The sequence below is a fragment of the Saccopteryx bilineata genome, chromosome 7 (genome assembly GCF_036850765.1).
Source record: "Saccopteryx bilineata isolate mSacBil1 chromosome 7, mSacBil1_pri_phased_curated, whole genome shotgun sequence".
NCBI lineage: Eukaryota > Metazoa > Chordata > Mammalia > Chiroptera > Emballonuridae > Saccopteryx > Saccopteryx bilineata.
This window is the reverse complement of record NC_089496.1, coordinates 246,855-258,927: the sequence shown is the minus strand read 5'-3', so window position 1 is coordinate 258,927 and position 12,073 is coordinate 246,855. Positions and strand designations below refer to the sequence as shown.

At 36.9% G+C, this 12,073-nt stretch overlaps 1 pseudogene; it reads right to left on the bottom strand.

Moving 5' to 3' along the window:
- Window positions 1-11,172: 11,172 nt before the first annotated feature.
- On the bottom strand, window positions 11,173-11,646 carry LOC136310687 (trafficking protein particle complex subunit 6B pseudogene; annotated as a pseudogene).
- Window positions 11,647-12,073: the final 427 nt, after the last annotated feature.

Genomic DNA, 12,073 nt, shown 5'->3' with positions numbered 1-12,073 from the left:
GGATTCACACATTCTCCACCCACTTAGGTGTAATCAATTTCTACCTATAAAGGACATGTACTGTCTTGATGATAAAGAACATTGAATGACTGTACCTAAACTCATGTTGGATTACATCAGATTGACTATATACACACATGCACTTAAAAAAAAAACTAGCTCTCAATGTAACTCTAATCATCTCCCAAGTTATTTCTCAACATGATTAGTCAACACTACAGCATTAAAATGGCAGTGAGATGATAATAAATTGACTTAATTTAAAATTAAGTAACTTAGCCATTTGTCAAGTGAATGGGAAATAAGGCACCGGAAATCTGTATAATTATGTTATCCAGAGCACCCCAACAATTTCAATTTTTCAAAAAAGCCTCAATTTTATTCCTCTGTGAATACTTCTGTCTCCACTAGTCAGAAGGGATTTCTAACCCTCCCCAGTCCTACTGCTCATTATCTATACTGCTCATTTGTTATTATCTATTAATGTTTTTATAATTAGGCCTTTCTTTTTATTTTTAATAGTATAGCAACTTACAAAAAATAAAGATTCAATACTTGCTGAAAATGTTAAGTGTCATGAGTCTGATATCAGAGACAACTTTATGGAAGTTAGACTAATAGGGTAGCTGTTTAAGTTATCGTTAGAGCGCTTTCAAAGTTCTGTAATCTCAATCATCCTTAAAACTTTGAGCAAGTCCCTGTCCTCTATTTAAATAAATCTATCTTATTTACACAAGAAGATATTTTAAAATGAATTATGGAATTAATGGGAGAGAGGACAAAGGAATAAGATCAAGAAAAACATGAGAATAAAATAGGGCTCATAAGGATTTAAATTCCAACTTCACCCCTTAGCTGAGTGGCTTTGGATAGGTTAATCAATCTTTTAAAACCATCATTTCTGCATCGTCAAAACAGACACAATAACAGACCCCACCTAAGGTTTTTGTAAGAAATAAATCAGGTTAACATTTTTAAAAGTGTTTGCTATTGAGTAAGTAGTATTTTAACCTAGATATCCTAATAAAGATAATCAATAGACTATCACAAAAGGAATAAAAATTAAGAATTTAAGAATAAGGCCATGGCCAGCTAGCTCAGCAGTAGAGTGTCGGCCCAATGTGTGGAAGTCCCGGGTTTGATTCCCAGCCTGGGCACACAGGAGAAGCGCCCATCTGCTTCTCCACCCTTCCCTTCTCCTTTCTCTCTATCTCTCTCTTCCCCTCCTGCAGTCAAGGCTCCATTGGAGCGAAGTTGGCCCAGGCACTGCGGATGGCTCCATGGCCTCTGCCTCAGGCACTAGAATGGCTCCAGTTGCAATGGAGCAATGCCCCAGATGGGCAGAGCATTGCCCCCTGATGGGCATGCTGGGTGTATCCTGGTTGGGTGCATGTGGGAGTCTTTCTGCCTCCCTACTTCTCACTTCAGAAAAATACAAAAAAAAAAGAATTTAAAAATAAAACTATAATGACTAGTACTAAAGGGAAATAAAAAGCAGATAAATAACTGAAACACAGGTCCAAAATGGTGTCACTTGTGCTAAAAGCCCACGATACCTGATCTAATTGCAATTTCAACTTCTTCCAGAAACATAATCAACCATAATCTCAATCTGGTCAAGCATCAGTAATCTGTCACATAGCCCCTCTCTATCCCCCATAGAAAGAAGAGGCAATCTGTTTAATAAAAAGCCTTTGCTTTCTATTCCCCCAAAGAAAAGATGTTCAATCCCCAAAATAATTCTTTCTTCCCACCTCCCTACCCAAATCACTGACTTGCCTCACCTTTCTTCCTATAAAATCCTTCCATTTTGAACAGTTCTTCAGAGGGCCTTTCTAGATGCTAGATATGATACTGCTTGATTCATTAATAACTTAATAAAGTCAATTCAGTTTTCAAATTTACTCAGTTGAATTTTGTTTTCTAATACTAGAAAGGGCTAATTATGAGCAGTGAAAAGAAATGATATAAAAATGATTATAAATAATTGTTTTAGATTTTAGAACATCTCATTAGCAAAACAAAGATATCACTCAAGAATTTCCAGTTTTTTTATGGTGTACTGCTAGTGCCTAATACAAAGCAGAGCATAGATAGTAGCTACTCAATTTCTGTCTGTTCAATGGACATAGAGAAATTCCCATTAATAGCATTATTTGACATTTTAAAGCATAACCACACAGAGATGGACTTAGCTGGAGCAATTATGTCTTTCTTGATTCTTTTTTTCTTAACATTTTTATTGAGCACTAAGTGGCAGGCACTGTGCTAGATGCTGACAACATGAGGATGAACGGGCACAGAGTCCCTCAAGTTGTGTGTGTGTTTTCAGGAATGAAAATTAGTGTAATTTTTATATACGGGGTAATTTTTTTTCTTTTTTTACAAACAAAACAACTTTTGTAGTTAAAATGAGCACTATTCTCTTTTCAAAGTAAATACCAAAGGGAGTTGTGAATCAATTTCAAGGAGGACTGCCAAAAAATAAAGTAGTTCAAATTTTTTTTGTGTTTGTCTTCAGAATATATAGAAATAAGTTTTCAATGTTCTCAATGGTATCAAATATTGCTTTTTAGTGATACATTTAAGTTTTAAAAACAAGAGACAAGCTAGCACTTCAGTAACAAACATGGGCTTTAGCATTAAACAGATTGAGTTTAAGTTCTGGTCATTTCACATTGAAGAATTTATTCTCACTACAACTGAAATGCCTCATTTTAAAAATGAGACAGTAAATATGTAAGTTCTGAACCTTTACTTCTGTTGTTCTTGCTATTATTGTTATTAATAGACTAGTGAGTGACTTATTTGAGAGAAGTTTCAGTTAAAAATGAAATATGATTATAAAGCAATTAGCCCAATTTTCTTGTGTGCTTAGTAAATTTGTTCTGAAGATTATTCATTAAGGGAAATTCCTTTGAAGTTTAGTATTTATTTGGTTGGATCAATCCTAGTAAATATCTGTTTACCATCTTCTTACTTTATAGCCGAGCCTTTCACCTTCAGATACCAGCTCTAAGGAATTCCTAACATAATAATATTACCCTTAAATGGTTTTGAATTTACAGAGTTCATAAAAGATGTCATTTCCTTTTTTGTTTTATAATTGCTTTATGATTCATTGACTTTGAACTTTCATGATCTTAAATGAATTCTATCCTGGGAACAAGGTCAAATCAATTTAATGAGCCAATATTCAATGCTTTTTTTTTTAAGTTTGTATTATTTCAAAAGGCAAATCTATTTAAAATATACTTCCATATATATATATATAAATAACACTGTGCTGATAGACCAATGCCTAGTTGGTTAGATCTGCCTTCACAATTGTTACTTAAGTTGGGAATGTTTTATTTTAAATTTATTTTAGGAATTCACTCATTCACCCATTCACAATATTAATTGAGTACCTACTGTATGTTGTGTGCTATTCCAGGTACTTGGCATACATCCATGAACAAGACAACAAAATTCCCTGCCCAGGAAGAACTTTTGTTTGGTGGTAGGGGTAGGCAGATTGACAAAATCACAAGAAATATGTAGTTTAGTATGGTAAAAGGTAGAAAGTGCTATGAGGGGAAACAGCAGAAGAAGGAAACTAGATGTTCCAGTCCAGGGAAAGATTACAATTTTAACTTGGAGGTCCTCATTTGTGCCAAAATAGAATAGAGCAGAGGAAAGTTTTGAATGTTGCCATTAAGATCTTGGTTATATATCTAATGGTTATGAAATTATTTCTGTAGAATGGTTTTCAGTATAATAATTCTCATGCTCCAGTGTTTTTCTCGAGATTCATGGATGTTTAGGCTTGTAAAAGTAGTTAGAGGACATTTTATAGTGTTTCTTCATTACACCAAGTCTCTGAAATGCTAAAGAAATTAGCCAAGGCCCATAATCAGTTAGAAAGAGAGTCAAGTTAACAATATACATTTTCTCACAGTGAGTTTGCTCCTCTTTCTATGGGAATGGGATTCTAATGCTGGGACTTCTGATTGGCTATTGTGGGACCCTCGTTAGGGGGACAGGTATGATCATATTCTCTAGATCTTTTACTTCACCCTTTTGTAAAGTTTCTCTCATTTTGATTTTTTGTTGTTGTTGTTGTTAATCAGTCAGACTAGCCTGTTATAATTGTCATTCTTCAGGACCCAGGAGAAGGGCTATAGTTTCTACAGTGCATTCTATTTGCCCTAGTAGTATCTGCAGTACAATTACCTAGAATTCTGAAGCTGGCCAACTGAGGCCAAGGTTTATTTTATTGTATAATACTTTTAAAAGGGTGAAATAAATATTGCTTCTTACAAGTTGCATTTTTTAATTGATTGATTTTAGAGATAGAGAGAGAAAAGGAAGCACTCATTTGTTCCATTTAAGTTGTGCATTCATTGGTCATTTTATTATTTTTAGAGAAAGGAGAGAGAGAGAGAAGGGGTGCAGGAGAAGCAGAAAGCATCAGCTGGTCACAGTTGTTTCTTGTATGTGCCTTGACGCGGCAAGTCTAGGACTTTGACCAGCAATCTCAGTGTTCCTGGTCAAGGCTTTCTCCGCTGTGTCACCACAGGTCAGGCTCATTGGTCACTTCCTATATGTGCCCTGACCAAAATAGAACTGCAACATTGTTTTAGGGAGACACTCCAACCAACTGGGCTGACCGGCCAGGGCCACATGTTGCATTTTTTTTATGTGTGTGTGATTAATAATAAAATTATCTATTAAAATACCTTAAATGATATTAACACATAGAAAATGAAGGAATGATGCTAATCATACTAATGTAAAAAAATTGCAAAACTTTTATTGTGTGACCTTTTCATGAGACACTGATGAATGCCTTTTCTTATTGTTAGTTGTTTTCCCTTGAGTTAGTCCTTCATGGTGAAATATTCTGTGATTCTGACAAATATGTGCCTATATTGCCTCTATTGTTTGACATAACATGCAATGACCTTGTGGTTGTGTCCCTTCTAATTGGCAAGTTATACTGCAGTGTTCTTTTTAAGAAACTGCCATTTAGTTGGCAGTTAATATTCTTTTGTCATTTCTACCTTTGTTCCTTTTATTTTACAGATTTTTATGCATTATAATTAAATAGTGCACATCTAAGCCAAGTATATTATTCGCATTACCATTTCATCATATGGCAAAGGCTAAAGTTCTTAGTATTCTATAGTCAAGTTTTCTTCATTCTCCATCATCTTTGCTGTGATTAAAAACAGTAAATTCTGAAGATCATGCTGTAGAAATAGCCACTGGATGACTCAACACATCTCTCATTGAGCACTAAACTTTTGGTTTTGTTCTCAAATTGGCTTCTCTTTCAGTCAGTGTGCACATCTCAGTACACAGAACCACCATTTGCTTCGTGTTCTGAGTCTGGGTTTGTGTGCAAGGAGTGGTCCTGGAACCCCTCTGCCTTTCTCTCTATGTCCAATCCAAATCTATCTTCTTCTCAACAGTGGCAATAACTTTGTCTAAACCACTGTATCCTTCTTATTTGGGCTACAGTCAGAGCTTCCTAAATAATTTCTCCACATCCATTCTTCACCCCTTCTAATTCACTCCTTTTCAGAAACCAGAGTAAGTCATAAAAATGCACATATGACCATGTCACACTGATTTGCAGTGGCTTAATGTGGCTCTCAGGTTCAATTCCAAAGGCCCTCCAGGGTCTGGCCTTTGCTCATCTCTATAGCCTTAAGCTACTTCTCTCCCTGCTTCTTTGTGATCCAGCCACACTGACCTCTGCCTGCTCCTTGGAGCTTTGATGTGCACTGTCCCTGCTGCCCGGCCCCCGCTGGAGTCTTTCTCTACCCTCCCGCACCCCTCCCAATTCCCAGCATGCTTTTTCATACACACACACACACACACACACACACACACACACACACACACCAGCACCTAGCTATCATGAATTCATATTTTGGACTTAATTCATATTTTGGAATTCATATTTTGGACTTAATTCACTTCCTCAGGGAAAAGTTTCCTATGCTTCCTGAATTAGTAGCATTGTTAGTAGTAAAGGAAATGTTTAACTCATGTTCTTCAACTAATTCCCAAACCCCCTTATTTAGATTCCTCCAACCAGAGACTAGAATGAGAAATAGCTAACTTGTTTACCAATCCCCAACCCTCTTCATCCAGTCATCTGTTTTTTTCTGACCATTCTTCAACCCCCTTGCCTAATTAATGATATCCCCATTTCTCCCTTCCACCTTGGCGTGGCCATTTAAACTAGCTAATCAAGAGAGAATAAAATTGTATGGTCAACACTTCAGCCAATGGAGGAAGACCCAGGAGCCTAGGGCCTGGATTAGGGACAAAAATAGAATTTCCCCCCTGTTCCTGTGCTCACTGGCTGGCTTTCACTAGCAGCAGCACACCTTTCTGCAGAAGTTATTAAAGTTGCCTTGCCGAGGTGTTTTGTCTCCACTCGTCTTGCTTAATTCCATCTCTAACAGTAGTTCACAAAGTACCTTGTACTTCTTCCTCTTATTATAAATCATAATTGCAATTTTTGTGCACTACAAAATGTGTCTTTCTCATTGAGATGTGAGCTCTATAAAGGCAGCCTACCTCAGCTTTGTTCTGTTTCCCAGCAAAAGAAGCATAGTAGGCACTCAATAAATATTTATTGAATGAAGGAGTGGCTAAATTAATATCACTGCTCATCCCCTTGATTTTTCCCTCATCACATCCTACTGGGCACTCCTCTTTTTCAATCCTTATTTTACATTTATACAACAATATCACAAGGTCTTATCTGGCAACACCACTAGTTTCATTTGACATTCTCAGAAACAGTCCCATTTTTTGAGATTATAAAGAAAATAATGAATGCATATTTTTCAATGCTTAAAGCATATCTGAAATTCTTTGGTCTCTGCAGATTTTATTTTCAGTTTTGTACATATGTTGCAAATTAAAGAATCAGGACATGGGTTTCACAAAGGAACCATTTTTGACTTATAGTTTTCTGCATATGAAAATGTTACAAAGGTATAAACTAATCACAGTTAGTTATGACTAACAACTCACTTCTACCCAAGAGAAAGCTGTTACATAATTTTGAAATGGTACAATCAAGATTTGTGACCACTATTGAAAGGAGTTTCCTGCTTTTGCTCGACAGGAAATATATTATTTAAAAAGAAATTTTAGCAGGCTGCAGGTGGTTTCCTCAGACCTAACAATTCCATGACAACAATATTTACAAATATTTATTGAGCAACTGCATTGAGCACCCAAGATATAATGACAAATGATTTAGTCCTTGCCCTCAGTGAAGCTTTTGAGGTAAGAAAGTAAAAATAATGACTAATATTTATTGAGCTCTAAAGCAGATATTTTCTTAATCTTAACACAAGTAGAGCTATGAATACATTCATTTTAAAGAAGAGGAAACTAAGATTCAGTGAAGTCAAAATCTATATAATACCTTACAGTTAGTGAGTGGCTGAACAGAATGTTGGATCCATGATCCCATACCAAAAGGTTAACTCTAGAACCCATATCTTTAACCACCTCTCTATGCTTCCTATGGTTCAGAGCAACATTATATGTTCAAGAAGTGGGGTTGAGATTTTTTCAGATAACAATTGTATTACTTAAGGGCATAAATATATTTTTTGAGAACCTGTATTTCCACATTTAATTACTTCCCTGAAATAAATCACATAAGTTAATACAAAATGCAGCTATCTTAAAGTTTGAAAATATAAATATTTGAAGTGCATTGTTTTGTTGTTGAAAAGAAACTTAAAAGTGTCTTCATCAACTCAAATTCATGAAGACTTCAAACCAACCTGAACCAGCAATTGTTACATATTTTCAACAGTTTGTTAAATTAAGTCTGTTAAAAATAACGAGCTGTGCCTGACCTGTGGTGGCGCAGTGGATAAAGCGTCGACCTGGAAATGCTGAGGTCGCCGGTTCGAAACCCTGGGCTTGCCTGGTCAAGGGACATATGGGGAGATGATGCTTCCAGCTCTTCCCCCCCTTCTCTCTCTCTGTCTCTCCCTCTCTCTCTCCTCTCTAAAAATGAATGAATACATAAATAAATAAATAAATAAAATTAAACAAGCCCACGTGTGCTTCCCGAGTAAACAGCATGGGAACACCATGGGCTAAAAAAAAAAAAAATAACGAGCTGAAGCCCTGACCAGTTGGCTCAGCGGTAGAGCATCAACCTGATGTGTGGTAGTCCCAGGTTCGATTCCCGGGCATGACACACAGGAGAAGCGCCCATCTGCTTCTACACCCTTCCCCCTCTCCTTCCTCTCTGTCTGTCTCTTCCCTCCTGCAGCCAAGGCTCCATTGGAGCAAAGTTGGCCCAAGCACTGAGGATGGCTCCATGGCCTCCGCCTCAGGTGCTAGAATGGCTCTGGTTGCAGTGGAGCAACACCAAAGATGGGCCGCCAAGCATCACCCCTTGGTGGGCATGGCAGGTGGATTCTGGTTGGGTGTGTGTGGGAGTCTGTCTGCCATTCCTCCCCCCTTTGGAAAAATAAAACAAAAACAACAAAAACAAAAAATCGAGCTAAAATAGGTTTGAATGATATGATGAGTAGGCTTCAGAGCTAGTTTCTGGATTACATGGCATTCAAGGTAGCCTTGGGACATGGGAGGATTGGCAATTAAATTCAGAAAGGTACTGTCAGGGTCTTTATAAGTAGAGTGTATGGGGGAAGAATTTTTAGTAAATCCCTAGTAGTGATGGCATGAATCCTTAGTCTAGAGGCCTGGCTTATAAAATTTCATGTATTCCTTGATTTCTTGAATTTAAACTAAGGGAGTATCTTCTGATTATAGGATCTAGGATTGTGAAGGAACACCAGTATCCCACTTTAGTGGCTTCATGATGAAATTCTACAGTTTAGAAAGAAAGATAAGGGACAAAATCCTGGAGAGTTCAATCTTAGTAGATCCAGGTGTCAGTTTTCTCAGAGTATCCTTCCTCCTGTCCTTCATCCACAATGCGAGGTTCACGGTGGGGTTCATAAGAAAGGTATAAAGGAGTTGTAACCAATGTGGCAGTGAGGACATCCTATTCTAAGAATCTCAGTCTTTGAACTGTGGTTGGGTTGCATTTTTCAGGGATTTGGCATGGTGAGGGGGCCAACTTGGACTTGGGAAACATGTTAAGGACACTACTCATTTATGGATTCTTGCTGTATTGGCCAAGAGTTTGCTTAAAGGCTTTTAATCACTGTAAAAAAAATAGAGGACTAGATGAAGAAGATGGGGCACATATACACCATGGTATATTATTCAGCTAGGAGAAATGGTGACATTGGATCACTTATAGCGGAATGGTGGAGTCTTGTTAGCATTGTGCGGAGTGAAATAAGCGAATCAGAAAAAAACAGGAACTGCAGGATTCCATACATTAGTGGGACATAAAAGCGAGACTGAGAGGCATGAACAGGAGTGTGGTGGCTATGGGGGGTGGGGGGAGGGAAGGAGGGAGAGGGGGAGGGGAGGGGGAGGGGTACAGAGAGAACTGGATGGAGGGTGGCAGAGGACGATCTCTCTTTGGGTGATGGGTATGCAACATAACTAAATGACAAGATAACCCGGAAATGTTTTCTTTGAATGTATGTACCCTGATTTATTGATGTCACCCCATTAAAATAAAAATTTATTTATATATAAAAAAAAAAAAAAAAAAAAAAAAAAGAATCTCAGTCTTACAATTAAATTTTATTAAAATTTGCCTTATCTGTTCTGATAAGGCAGTCCAAGCCAGTATATAAATTTAGACATTTTAGAAGAAAAACCAATTTATTCTTTCTAAATAAGTATTATACATCAAGAAGTTACAGAATTAATGCGATTGGTTCTTTTAAAGAAAGCAAAGGAAGTGTTTGAGAAACTGGAGATAATTGAGAGAACGTGAAAAGACATAAAATGGGAAAACAGGAATATATGTATATTAATGCCTTTCCTTTTCTCACCTAAACATTCTGACATTCCTTCAGCCCATAATTTTCACTAATAAATTGATGGAAAACAATGATTTACAACTACAATATTCATATTTTCAAATATGATGTATAATAAGAAAGAAAACTTCAGCCAAGAGTAGACCTTTTTTCAAGGAAGATAACAATTACTATTTCTTAAAAGAAAAGTTAATAAGTCTAGCCAGGCGGGGGCGCACTAGATGGAGCATTGGCCTGAGATGTGGAGATTCCAAGTTCGAAGCTCCAAGGTAGCTGGCTTGAACACAGGCTCCTCTGGCTTGAGCGTGGGGTTGTTGGCTTGAGCCTTGGATCATAGACATGACCCCATGGTGGCTGGCTTGAGCTCAAAGGTCACCAGCTTAAAGCCCATGGTCACTGGCTTGAGTCCAAAGTCACTGGCTTGAGTAAGGGGTCACTTGCTCTGCAGAAACACACACATACACCGTCAAGGCACATATGAGAAAGCAATCAATGAACAACTAAGCTGCCTCAACAAAAAATTGATGCTTCTCATCTCTCTCCCTTCCTGTCTGTCTGTCCCTGTCTATCTCTCTCTGTTTCTGTCTCTTTTGCTATAAAAGAAGAAAGAAAGAAAAAGAAAACTTAATGATAATCTACCATACACTTAATAAAATGATACAACTGCCTTTCTGGCTGAATTTCTGCAATCAGTTTGTCAATGAAAATCTTGTCTCCCATATACCTTACAGTTTATGGATGTGCTAAAGCAATGTTTTATTTTATTTTATTTTTTTAGTTTGCTGTTTCCTTTTTTAATAACTGAAACAAATTCATAAAACAAAATAAAAATTTATCCATTCTTAGACAAATGATTCGACTGATGCATACTTTAAAAAAAATAATTTATCAAACCATGAGTTTTCCTTCCCCACCTGTGGTTTAATATACATGACTAAGCAAATAAAAATGTTTAAAATAAGTAACATCTTGGTGATTTATTTATTTGAAATCAGGTTTTTTGTTCTGAATAGTTTCAGTAAAGTGTGTTATGTTATCTGCTTTAACCTGGTCTATGTTAAATTGCTAAAATACAATGTTATTTCTGCTTAAGAGTACATCTTTCATGATACAAGTTAGCAAATAGCTTATATCAACACAAATGTCCAACAATGTAATTAAATCATTGCTATTTAAAATACTTTACACATTAATAATTTAACTCTTGACACTATTGAAAATTTGCATTTCAGTATGTTCTACAACTTGATATTATCACCTGAAATTTACAGGCAGGAGTTGAAGACACTTCAGCTGTTATAATACTCTTTATCCTCAATTTTGATATACCACCTATTATTAAGCCATATGTAAATGCTAAATACTTAGATGCATGTGCTATATACTGTTTCCCTGCAGACATCTGAGTACACAGACGAAATCTGGTGCCCTGGAGTATATAGATGCCCTGATAATTTGTCCTTAGATTGTCGATTTGCTTCTTGAATACTGTAGTCCAGAAATCTTTACAAATGAACTTCATGATATCTAGAACATTGTGGTATCCTTTGTAAACCTTTCTATCAATTCTTGTCCCACTTGAAACCACGTTTTCCAGCTTGGTAATACAGTGTCCATTTTCCACCTCCCTCGGCTCCGTGGACTTGTACACTCCTGTCGCCATCTCATTATGGAGAAGCGAAAACAATGCCTCGTCTGCCATTCCCTGCATATTCCTACAAGCTCTGGTTTTTGGCTCCTGTTTGGGCCGCGCTCATGGGTTCTGGCCAGTGCCTGAGCGATTTGCACTGCGCCAAGTCTCCTATATCCTGCATCCTGTCTCTTGTTGCTAGGAGGCCGAGAAATTCCTAAAGCAATCTGTTTTAAATATTAACCTAAGAGATAATACTCAGTCACCATATAATAAGTCTTTGAAATGTGTTTATTTATAGAACATAATTTAGTTGTGTAAGATGCATACATGCTCCCTAGTTTCTATCCATAAAAGTAATATACTAAAATCTGAAGATTGGAAGATGTCCAATGTGATGACAAACTAATAAGGAAGAACTAGCACTTTTAGTATAGTTTAAGCAATATGGTAGTGGCACAAAACTAGATTATCAGATCAAGGGAACAAAACAAGTAAC